Consider the following 12,960-nt stretch of genomic DNA (forward strand, 5'->3'; position numbering starts at 1 on the left):
AAAGAAAACTGTGAAGGAATGAAGAAGCCTCCAAACTAGGGAATGTCCTAGAAGATAGGAACAAAAGATGATCATGAAGAACACCAATGAATCATGTAGAAGTTGCAGAGCTCTGTCAAAAGTAATTGCTAATCTGAAGAACCTCCACTGATATAGAACCTGACCAGGTAGAGAAGACTATAATATGCATTGAATCAGGAGGCACATAAAGGCAAAGTACTGAACTCAAAGATATAGATGGTATAAAAAACCAAAGTTTGAAGAGTTGATTAATCAACCATGGAAGGTTGCAACCAAAGTAGGAATTGAAAGAAGAGTACATATATGGTGAATGATCCATCTCACTGAAATGCATAGGTACTCAACCACTGCATTTTCCTAGTACATAGGAACAAATACTAAATACATAACTCACTCCATCGAACCAAGGAAGCATGAGAAATAACAGAAGAAGCCCCCTAATGTAGACAAAGGGTGAGGTGATAGGAAATTGGAAAAGTGGGCCAAAAGAGCTACATGTCAAGGAACCACGATAAACATTCACAAAAGAGTACATATGTGTGTACTGAGGTGATCAATCTTAGACACATCATGAGGCTAACGTCACATAAGGGAAACTCACTAGACAAAGGAAGAAGGAAAAAAAGGCAAAACATTAACCCCTAATGACACTTTAATTAGAGTGGTGCATGTACAAGGCACAAGATATGGTGAATCCCAAGAATTCAATAATTTGTATGAGTTTCCTCAGATGGCACTACTCAAATTGGAAGGAAAATTAATTGAAACAAAAATATAGATGGAATGTAGCTCTCTATCTCAGTTTGTTTGCATGAATGCATACAATGATGTGTATATAGACTAGAAGAGACATAAGTCTATACAAAAAATAGTAAAACCCATAATGAATCATCTAAAGCAACAAAATTGATCCCCAGACTTGAAATACCCAAGATATCCACTGAAATGCAAAAGAATGAATAGAATGTGCCTAGAGAAGAATTTGGAAAAATAACCAGCATCACTAGAAAGAGCTCTAAAAGACCTTTCCAACAATATAAAGAATTCCCAAATCAGAGATCAAATTCTCAAGATATGTCTCCCAAAGTACAAAATTGTACCCTTGAATTTGATAGAAAGAAAAGCCATCAAAAAAGCATTAAAATTGAAAATTACTTGTACCACTGTGACAGGCTCAAAACCAACTTTTTGGTGATATCTTGTTTGAAGAAAAAAATGGTTGTGTGTCTAAGATATGAGCAAAAATGTGAAGGTAGGTCCAAAAAAAGCATAAAGGAGTGACGGGAATACTAATGCAATGCTAACATCAGCAAGTGATGAGCATAAATTTGACAATCAAATGACCGTCAAGTCAAAAAAATGCCAAAAAAAGGACCCCTATCATGAAAAATATCCAATCATCTGAAACAAGACAAAGATGTAAGAAAATCAATGTTGCCAATAAAATATTTGGTGTCGAAGAAAAAAATTTGGTGGCCAATAAAGACGTGTGTAGAAAAGTTTTGTTCACTAGAAAAAAAAAAAGCTTTTCAATACCAATAAAAAACATGCATACGAGCTGAGAGATGTAGCCCATCCACAAGTGTTCCACCCAAAATTCTATCCCCACAAATAAATTAAACAAATTTTCCTCCATTCAAAAAACTTCAAGATAGGATGGGTTGACTGAGAAAGTGATTGGGCTTCAAAACAAGACACCCCCAAATCCACATGTGCCAAAACACATGGAAAAAATAAAATGGTAAAGGGAGAAATAAAAATGTGAGGGCCATATCAAGCACCCCACCAAACCACCCAACATGCAATAAAAGTTCCTTAGCCAAAGGTGTCGTCAGAAATCCGCTAAAAGCATCACTAAAAAACACTATAGGCTAAAAAAAGGGTGAAGTCGATCCATTGAACTGAAGTTCTAGCGCTAAAAATGCTGTCAAATTTGGTGATCTAGATCCATAAACTCAGCTTGGAGCAAGTTAGAGGCATGAAGAAGACTGCCTTCATTAGAGAAAATTTTCCTAACTGACTATGCATCCTCCCATCAAATCCACTTGGAAATTGTCCCATTAATGGCAAGAAAAATTCCAAAATCAGTGTGGAAAGCCAAAATTGCCTCCAAAATTAGCACTCCACCTATAGGGATGCCTAAACATGTGGAGTCCAATGATTGTGGGAAAAAAAGGTGGCATGCAGCTCACAAATCATGCCCAGCCACTAATTCTCCCAAAAATGTGCATTGAAATTATGTAACTAATCCATGTGTAGCACCAAACCCAAGGCATGGAAGCCAAAGAAGACATGTACGGTAGTGATTAGAAAAAGGGAGTGTTGAAACTGCTTTGAGTGTGTGGGGACCACTAGACCACCCATGAAAGTGGTAAACTACTGATGGTAAGGCCAAACCCACCTTGAATCATGCTCAAGACATCTCCAATGAGTGTGCAGATCCCTAAAAAGTGCCAAAGCTAATCAGCACAAGTCTACAAATATTGTAAAAATGTTGTCCAAAAATAATTAGCATGGTCTCCAATAGGCCTTTACGTTGACATGGAGAGGTTCAAATTGGCTATCTAGCCAAAAGAAATGTCTAGCCAAAGCATGCGCACCATCCAAAAAATAGAGACACTATTCTCGTGAGAAGACAAGCTAGGGGATGACAAAAGAAGGCACGAACCCCAAAAGACCCCCCAAAATAAAAAATTTCCTTTCAAAAAAATCTCTCCTTCAACGCTTCCAAATATTATTATTTCAAATAAATAAAAATTGTCACCTCGATTTGTGTGCCTAGGTCAAAATGGTTTGGGTGCAAAAAAAATTTACCTCATATTTCAATAGTCTCCAAACTAGATGTATTTTATATAGAAATATGGATTTTTGAGCACTCTGAGCTCAAAAATGATGTCCATTTGGACTCATAGTGCTCTAAAAAATAGGTCTCCCTCCCCCCCATATCTAGAACAAAATACTTCTAAAAACTAAACCCTTTGAAAGAGAAAAACACAGATCTGAAAAATAAGCCGAACCTCTTACAAATAGAATAGGGGCATGAAGATCTTGATCTCTAATACCATATTGAATTTGATGAAAGGTTAACCTCACAGCTCCCAAGAATCACCTACATGCAAACACCTATCACAGAAAGAGAGAAGCAAAAGCTATGGGGGCTAGAATTCAAATCCATAGATGAGACATTCTTGATGAGCAAAAAGAGAGATTTTTATTATCAAAAGTAAATTAATTAATATTTACAATGAGAGATCATCCTTATAAAGAAGATTGAAACCCTAAAAAGTTCTAACCTAGGTTGCATCATAATAATTAATAAAAGAATTAATTATTAGATGTCTAAATGTTAGCTTAAGAAAACTAGAGTTTATTAGGAAATATCTAATTGTTCTAACATAATATTGTAAGGAAAATACCCATGTGACTTTGCATGTCATATTACTTGTTCACATATTAGTCAAGTTTGTTATTAGTGACACACACTTATGTGTTGCATAAAAATGTAACTAAGGAATAAACATCAAGCAACTAATGCACATTCCTACATTATCATGCAAAACCTCAAAATATGAAAGAAAGACATGTAAATGAACAACATGAAACAAACAAGAGTACTAATGACATCAAAATAGCACTATGCAAACCTCATGAAACCATCAAGTGATTGATGATTTCACATTGTTGTGGGATGTGGTTGCTCACAAGTCCAGCAGCATAACAATAAGGTAGATAGTGCTTCTTAGAAAATGAGCAGAGGGCTCTTCTTTTATAGGAAAATGGATGGTTGAGATTGAATGCAAGATGGAGGGCTAAGATTTCTCAGGATCGATGAGGTGTCAATGAGGTGGAGGACAAGTAGACTCCACATGGATTAGGGTTTTGACCATTCAAAGGGGGCAATATGCTCACACATGTGTGAGCAACCTTTGATGGTGACATGTCAATGACAGGTGTAAGAGGTGTGTAAGATCATGTTTCCTCACACATGTGTGAGATACTTTGGAAAGTGACATGAACAATGAGGTGTGAGAAGCATGGCTTCTCACACATGTGTGAGACAACTTTAAAAGTGATGGGTCAATGACATGTGGGATAAGGAAAGTGTGAACATCTCTCACACATGTGGAGGATTCCTCACACATGTGTGAGAACACACTTAGGATCAAGAGGTGATTAGCTAGGATGATTAGGAAAAGAAAGCATGATTAGGAAGTGGGTAGGTTTAGCAAGATGGGTTAGGTAGGCTAGTGAGGTTAGGTGAGGGTTAAATGTAGGAGCCATGTGCTCAAATAGGATTAAATGCAATATATAATTCCTATGGGATTAGGAGGTAATTAATTAAGTAAATGACATACTTAATTAAAGTGAAAGGGGTTAGGGTGCAAGTGGGAATAGGTTAAGATTTAAATAAACCTTAGTTTATTTAAATCAAAGAAAGGGGAATATAATTAAATAAATGTAAATTTATTTAATTAAATGAAAAGGTAATTAAATAAATAATAAATATTTATCTAATTGGTTAGAAAATGGGTTTTGGAAAAATTTAGGTGTCTACATTTTGCCCCTCTTTAATATAGCATTAGTAATGTTATATCAAAGAAGAATAAAATATAGTGGCTGAAAGGATAAGACTAGTAGCATGATGCCCCAGTCATGGAAGGATGAGGAAGGATGATGAGGATGGAAAGGTATGCCCCCTCGAGAGGACATGCAGGTTAGAAGAACATAGATGTTCTCTCAAAATGCAAGGAAGATGGAAGGGAGTTATGCTGCAATGGTGTCAACAACCTAAGTTTGATATTGTACTTAACACTATGCACCAAGGTATGAGGAACCAAGATGACAATGTGTCAAGTACGTGAAAAAGGGGTCTAATACAACCATATGCCTTATGAAACCATGATATGGAAGATCATGATTCCTGGGACAATAGGATGCAAAGATCATGATACATGCAAAAAATGCTAATGCATACAAGTAATCAAGAAACCATGCACAAAAGACCAAAAGAAAACCACCATTTTGCCCCTAGTCAAGCTGAAAACCCATGAATGGACTGATTGATAATGATTGATTAAGGATGGCAAAGCTAATGATAGGCATAATGCACATCCAAGGATTGGGAAGGATTCATCCCATGATAATGATTGTTGAATATAATAAATGGATTATCAGCCGATCGGGTCAAAGTGGTGAATTGATTAAAAATTGATGGACAAGATTGCAAGATTAGATTGATTGAATTAGTATTGATTGCATAGTGAGACTTTTTTTTGATTTTTTTATTTTATGGCAGATAGAAAAATGATCATGGATGAGATGGGAAGAATAGATATTGATAGGATGAAAAAATGATGAGAGTAGGATCGATATTGATGTGAAAGAATTAGAAGAATTGAAAAATCATTGAAAAATGAAGATGAATGAATTTGAGTGAAGTGATTGGAAGAATTAGATTGAATGTGATATGAATGTGGAATAGAATGGATAGAAATGAATTGATGGAGACAAATGTGTGAGAGAATGGATAAAATGAATGGATTGAATGAATGTGAGATAGAATGAATAGAATGGAACCAATGACAAGGGAGGGTCAAGGTATGGTAAATGGAGGAAAAAGCAACATGGTGTTGGTGGATGCAAGGAATAGTGAAAGGATATGAGGGGCCAAATGATATGGTGTTGAAGGAAAACAAATGTGGAGCCACGGATCATGTTTCAAAGGAGTCCAAATGCCCCATACCAAGGATAGGAATATGGTGGAAAATATGGCGGGAAAGGATGCATGAAAAGGGAAGGAGATATGTTGGGAAAGGATGCATGAAAATGGCAGGAGATATGGTGGGAAAGTAGGCATGAAAATGGGAAAATGGGGTGAAGGCTTAGCGTATGGAGGAAGAGAAGGCATGTGCTCTTCCAAAGCATGTATGAACATTTTGATATTGTGCCTCTAAGGGTGATCACGAGCATGGGGATGAAAGCAGAATGGATAAGGAAAATGTGAGGGAGGGAGTTAATGAAAAAGGGATGGGTAATGACATGAAGGATATGGATTAAGTGTGAAATATGAAGGGGATGGGATGGAAGGGATGACCAAGATCAAGGACATATGAAAAAAGGATGGAAGTATGTAGGAGTATGGATGGAAAATGGATGAAAATGAGAAGGACTATGGAATGGAAGATATGGATAACATGTCAAGATCAAATGCATGAAAGTATGATGGAAGCATGTAGGAAAATGTATGGATAATGAGAAAGGGACATGGAAAGTGCATATGGATGGATGAAAGGAAAGTGAAAGTCAAGATCAAAGATGGAAAAGGGGCTAATGAATGGTAGAGGGAAGGAGGGAAGATATGTATGGAAGCTTCGTATGGATGGAGCTTGCCCCCAATGTAGAGTGCAAGTGGAAGAGGAAAAGTGAATGGATGGATAAGTGGAGTTGGAAGACATTGGATACATGATAGTAAAATGAAGGGAGGACTCAAGCATCTATTTACATGGATGGTATCCCTTGATATCTTTTTCCTTTTTATTTTTTTGCTTATTATTTTCAAGGAATTTTGGCTAGTTGCTCATAGATGTTGGTAGGATAGTGAATGGAGGAAAATGACTTATGAATGGGTGGGAGGAAGATATGGTTGAGGGATGCTAGGTTGGAAGACTTGTGAAGGAAGTGGAAAGATCTTCATTGGCACACACCTTGAAGGGTGATGGAAAGGAGGAAATTGTGGAGGATATGTAGGAGAGAGTTTGAATTTTGGGGTATAGGGACCCAAAATGGATGAAGGAGATGATGAATTTGGAATGGTGCATTTTGGGGCATAAGGACCCAAAATGGATTTGGAAAGTGGTAGCGTGGATGGATTATGAATGCAAGAAGCCTTTGGATTAGCAGAATTGGATGTCAATGTGAATCTTTCTTTGAGATTCATTGCTACATTAAGTAGCTTTGGAATCCACAAAATTTTTGCGTTTTTGATTTTCAGCCTTTGTGGCCTTTTGATTGTGCTTTGGATTAGATTTTTCTTTTCTTGGACATGTCTTTTAGAGGGGACATGTTGATCCTTGGGCTTTTTTGGATTTTTGCCATTATTTGCTTTTTCTTTAGCATCCAATTTGATTCCATTGGCTATGGTATGGGTGCATAAAGGTAAGTGGGATGGAGAGCGTATGGATGGTGAACATTGGAAGGAAGTCAAGGATGTGTGCCTTTGTTGATCTTTAGGAGCATGAGTGGATGAAGGGGAAAACATGGATATGGTAGATGAATTTATGTAAGGGCCCAAAATGGATGAAAGGGATGAAGGGTTTGAATGTGGAACATAAGGACCTAGAATGGACTTGGAAGATGAATGATGGGAAGCTTTAGGTTTGGGTGGAGGAATTTTGAATTTTGAAGGAGTGGAAGGTGTACCAACATCTTGAGATATTATTGCTTCAAGGGCATGCTTATCATTTTCAACACAAGATGTGAGTCCAAGTAGATGGGATTCATGAGTGGAGTGGATAGGTGTGATAGGATCATGCAGAGGATTAGGAGGGAGAATAGGATCATGAAATGGAGGGGAATCATGAAAGGAAAATGAAGGGGTGCTTTGATCTTGACTTAGTAGAGGGTCATGAAGTGGAATGTGTGGGTCATGAGATGGAATAGGATCATTTAATGGAGTGGAGGGAATGGAACCACGAGATGGGGTGATTTGATCTTGACATGGAGGAATATCAGTGGATGGAGTGGAAGGAACTTGAGTATGAAGTTGAGGATCTATGGAGGCTAACTCGTGAGATGGAGTGGAAGTGGTAAGGTGTATGGTACATGGAATGTCTTGATCTTGGTTAGGAAGGGAATCATGAGATGGACTAGGGGGGATAAAGGGATCTTGAGGGATAGGGGAAGGATGGGATGGAAAAATGCTCGGATCTAGAGGAGAAGAAGCATCTATAATATCATGCTTTGGAGGAAGGTCATGAGATGGAATTAGGGGTATCACTTTGGGTGATTGGATCACTTTATTTTGTATTTAGCACTTAGCCAAGAGTGATGTGAACAACCCCTTACAAGGTGGGGATGATGTGTGTAGAGGATGAGGATCATGTGAAGGTTGAACTATGGGTGGGGGATTACATGGAGGGTTGGGGATGGATGGGACATGAGGACTAGGATCTTCGAAACATGGGGGAAGAGGACACATGGCATGGAAGGTGGCCTCTTGCTATTGGCTTGCCAATAGATAATTCTTTAATTGTTCAATTTCCATGGCAAGGGCATTTGTGTTGGAAGAAGTGTGTGGGCTATGAATGGAATCGTATGGGGGTGAAGGATAATGAGGTGGATTTTCCTTGTCAAAGGTAGAAGAATAATGAACATGAGATGGATTAGAGTTGGATATGAAGTGTGAAGGATGGATTTGATATGCAGGTTGAATGGGAGGTATAACTCCATATTGTCTTTGAAGATTGTCAACCATTTGATTAAGAAAATTCAAATCCATAGATGCTAGAAGAAGAGTGATGAAAGATTTGATGAAGGATGGAATACAAACTAGGACTAGGAGCAAATTTTGGACTTTGTGTTGATTTGATTTGAATTTGAAATTGATTTGATTGAATTTTATTGGATTTGATTTTGATTTGATTGGATATGATGTGGATAAGGGTTTGATTTGATTTGATAAAAAAACCTAACCAAGTGAATGCAAGATTTGAATGAAAGTCCAATGTTAATGATAATGCTCCTATGTCCAAAGTAGAAATTTGGTGAAATATTGAATTAGAAGAAGACGTGAATGAAATTAGGAAGATTGATTGTGGAGGAATATGTAAATGGATTAAATTAGAAATTGATTAGAAATGCATGAATTTGACAAGGGATTAGAGTAGAATAATGATGATGTGAAGGATTGAATTATGAATGCATTATGAGATTGGAGGAGGAAATTGAATCTGGATGATGATGAAGCATGACTAGGATGAAGATTATGGAATTAGATTGAATGACAAGGATTTGATGTGGACAAATAGAGATGATGAAGATGTTAAGGAATGTTGTGAATGATGAAGAGAAGAGATGTATGAGTGTGATCAAAATATATACAATGAAATATGTACAAGGCAAGTGTGTTTCAAACACTCAAGAACATCAAACACACCAACAAACCTATAAGGTTGCAACTAGGATATACAAGGTTCAACTATAGGGCATCCTCGATATACGCAAGGTACGTGAGGCCCAAATCTGTAGATGAAAGAAAATACTGCCACACAGCCGGGGGCAGACGGTAACCCAAATCTCCTCCTTCACTTCCCAAAGGTATAAAGTTCTCTGGGGCTTAGCCAAGAGTGACAATATTTTGCTTCCAAGAGAGGTGTCTTTCGATTCACCTCCCAATTTTTATACTCCGCCAGAACACTGGAGTTGAGGTCATCCCAAGGGGTGATGAAATCCCCAAGAAGGCTTCCTAAAAAGAAAAACAAGACCACTTATTTCTTGTGCACCCAAGATCACCCAAAGGCACGAGGGGAGAGAATACATAAATGGCCTTGAGGTTCAAAAAGACACATGTTTGTTCCCAATGAAACTTTAGGTTTTTGTAATCTACTTGAAGACACACGTGTTTAAAGCATACAATGTTCTTTCCAACTTGAAATCATCGTCAACATAAATGAAAAGCGCGAGTTCGTCAACAAGAAAGTAAACTGAGTGTGTGCATAAGCAAAATTGTTGAAAATGAAATCAATTTCCCTTAAGACATTCGAGATTGTGTGAGTTCATTTCAAGCACCAAATCCAAATGTGTCTTCTACCCTAAACATTCATGTCCATTTTAAGTACCAAATTCCAAATGTTTTCTATGCTAAGATTCATTAACTTTTGAGTTTAAGTGATAAAAATCACTACAAAGTCCCATAGTGATAAAAATCACTATTGGTTTGTTTTATGTCTTTCAAGGTTAATTCTCAATAGCAATAAAACATTAAGGAAAACTTGCAAAAAATATGGTTAGGTTTTTAAAATACTCCAATCTGCAAGAAGAAGTAAACTTGATTAGCCACACAAGAAGAATACCAAAATGAAAGCTTTAGTATGGGAAAATTTTATTTTAACTTTTTTTGTTATTTTTTCTATACATAAATATGCTTAGAATGACCTAATTCGTACGAAACCACCAAAAGTCAAAATTTGATTTATACTTTATTTTTTTTTTTTTTTTTTAAATCTATATAGTGTAAAAAAAAGATTATTGTGTGAAAAAAGTCAATCAAAAACAAAAAATTTCTTTTTTGTTAGTCCCCGCCTTATGTCTTTAAAATGAAAAAAATAGGGTTTGCTGGGCAGAGCAGGTGGTGGTTAGCAGGGAGCAGAGCATTCGGCAAAGGATGGGCAGACGAGGAGCAAAGTCGTGGCCGATTGCGTCGGCCTGAGCACGACGGCGGGAAAATGCAGGGAGGTAGCGGGGTATGGGGTTAGTTGCAGGTGAAGCCGGGAGAAAGGGTGGAATGGAGGCAGGGTCGAAGGGGGGTGTTGGTGGTTGCGGCGGAGGGTTTTTGGTGAGCACCGCAGAAGAAGCGTGGCTGACCGATGACAGGTTTGGATTGCGGCGGCGGGGGTTTGCAGGGTCGCCTATTTGCAAGTTGAGTGGAGTGTTCAGCGATCGGAGGGAATGACCAAGCCGAGCAGAGATGCAGCGGCCATAGGAGGGAAAGCAAAAATGAGTGGAGGTAGTGTTACGGGGGGAGCCGCCGCAGGCAGAGCTGTGGGGAGGTGTTGTGCGGGAGGGAAGAGGGAGAGCCGGGAGTCATACGCAAGGAGTGGCAGGATGAGCGGAGTAACGGTGGTGTCAATGTTTTGCAGGGGGAAATAGGGGATGGTCGTGGTTGTGGTGGGGAGCGAAGGCGGCGCTCGCAGGCACCGCCGCTGGTGGCGCCTGCAGGTGCCAAGCCTGTGGGGAGAAAAAAACAAAATCGCTTGTTAAATTATTTTTGTTTTAAACCACTTTTTATATATACAAAGTACAAATATATATAGAAATGTATGTTTATATTATCAATATATATATATATATATATATGAAAGTTATCAAAATAAATAAATAAAAAATACATATATGAAACAAAGTATAAATGAAGTGCAAAAAATAAAGCAAAAATAAGGCAACCCCACTTTTTTTTTTCAAAACATAAATAAAATAAGGCAAAAATAAAGCAACCCCACCTTTTCTTTTCTTTTTTTTAACCTATTTATCTATGAACAAAGGAGTAAAATTTTTTTTTTCTATATTTTTCCTATTAGCAAAAAGATATATTCAACGTCTATACACTAGTAGAACTTGAAAATAGAGCAACAAGAAATAAAATATGGGGTGTTATATGTCAAAAAACTTCCCTTATGTCCTCCAAACGTGATGATGGGCTTGATGGCTCGATTAGAGGATTTTCATGAAACTTGATTTCCAAATGCAAGCCTTCAACCTATGATCTTGAAAACTCACAAAACACTCAAAAACACATTAGATGGTTAGTTCGAACCCGTGAAGTGGGTCCCACCGGGCATGCCAAAATGTGTTGCATAAAAATGTAACTAAGGAATAAACATCAAGAAACTAATGCACATTCCTACATTATCATGCAAAACCTCAAAATATGAAAGAAAGACATGTAAATGAACAACATGAAACAAACAAGAGTACTAATGACATCAAAATAGCACTATGCAAACCTCATGAAACCATCAAGTGATTGATGATTTCACATTGTTGTGGGATGTGGTTGCTCACAAGTCCAGCAGCATAACAATAAGGTAGATAGTGCTTCTTAGAAAATGAGGAGAGGGCTCTCCTTTTATAGGAAAATGCATGGTTGAGATTGAATGCAAGATGGAGGGCTAAGATTTCTTAGGATCGATGAGGTGTCAATGAGGTGGAGGACAAGTAGACTCCACATGGATTAGGGTTTTGACCATTCAAAGGGGGCAATATGCTCACACATGTGTAAGAAACCTTTGATGGTGACATGTCAATGATAGGTGTAAGACGTGTGTAAGATCATGTTTCCTCACACATGTGTGAGACACCTTGGAAAGTGACATGAACAATAAGGTGTGAGAAGCATGGCTTCTCACACATGTGTGAGACAACTTTGAAAGTGATGGGTCAATGACATGTGGGATAAGGAAAGTGTGAACATCTCTCACACATGTGGAGGATTCCTCACACATGTGTGAGAACACACTTAGGATCAAGAGGTGATTAGCTAGGATGATTAGGAAAAGAAAGCATGATTAGGAAGTGGGTAGGTTTAGCAAGATGGGTTAGGTAGGCTAGTGAGGTTAGGTGAGGGTTAAATGTAGGAGCCATGTTCTCAAATAGGATTAAATGCAATATTTAATTCCTATGGGATTAGGAGGTAATTAATTAAGTAAATGACATACTTAATTAAAATGAAAGGGGTTAGGGTGCAAGTGGGAATAGGTTAAGATTTAAATAAACCTTAGTTTATTTAAATCAAGGAAAGGGGAATATAATTAAATAAATATAAATTTATTTAATTAAATGAAAAGGTAATTAAATAAATAATAAATATTTATCTAATTGGTCAGAAAATGGGTTTTGGACAAATTTAGGTGTCTACAACTTATTCAGATTGTAAATGGCTACTGAGCTTATTTTACAGTTAACAATGTTTGCCAAGTATTTTAGTTATCACTGAATTCTACATTTTCTACCAAGTCCTTTGGACAAATCTCAATGGTTACCAAGCAATTGCAGTTATAGTGAAGATTGGCAGTGTAAACTATGCATCTTAGTGTATGTCAAGTTTAGCAGTGCAAACCAAGTTGTGCAATGTTTGTTGAGTTTGTATTTTATGTGATGTGAGTCCAGTGTTAACTGAGGCACTCAGTGTTAACCAATTGACTTAGTTTATACCAAATCAAGGTG

This window comes from Cupressus sempervirens, chromosome 11 (assembly GCF_028749045.1).
Source record: "Cupressus sempervirens isolate cs-2001-9-10 chromosome 11, ASM2874904v1, whole genome shotgun sequence".
Lineage (NCBI taxonomy): Eukaryota > Viridiplantae > Streptophyta > Pinopsida > Cupressales > Cupressaceae > Cupressus > Cupressus sempervirens.